This window comes from Atta colombica, unplaced genomic scaffold (genome assembly GCF_001594045.1).
Source record: "Atta colombica isolate Treedump-2 unplaced genomic scaffold, Acol1.0 scaffold49, whole genome shotgun sequence".
In the NCBI taxonomy this organism is placed as follows: Eukaryota; Metazoa; Arthropoda; class Insecta; order Hymenoptera; family Formicidae; genus Atta; species Atta colombica.
This window is the reverse complement of record NW_017259538.1, coordinates 1,356,068-1,356,530: the sequence shown is the minus strand read 5'-3', so window position 1 is coordinate 1,356,530 and position 463 is coordinate 1,356,068.

Sequence of the window (463 nt, the reverse complement as noted above, 5' to 3'; positions counted from 1 at the left end):
TATATATATATATAGAGAGAGAGAGAGAGAGAGAAATAGAAAAGGAGGGACATTCGAATACGCGTAAAGCATTGAATTTCTTGAAGCTACACGCACTTTTCGATATAGGAACGTGTGTGCTCGAGGAATGTAAATTCTCTAGTCCTTTTCATTTTTTTCGGAATATCGAAATCCCTAAAGACTTAGAAAATTCCGCGCAAAAAATTTGAGTGAATTCTCGTGCTAATTGTTGGAATGTTCAATGATTCGTTTCTATATTTTCTTAAAAAGGACGGTATTTAATGCACGTAACAGCTACCTATTTCATGCATTTCGAGCATTTCTTAAGCCTACAGCAATAACGATCGATGCCACGTGCCGCATGCAAATATAAAAACATTTTTCTAGCCGAACGTGAGCAAATGAGCAAATATTTTACGAAAACGTACACACCTAATGAATAAACTTTTTTTAAACATTGAAT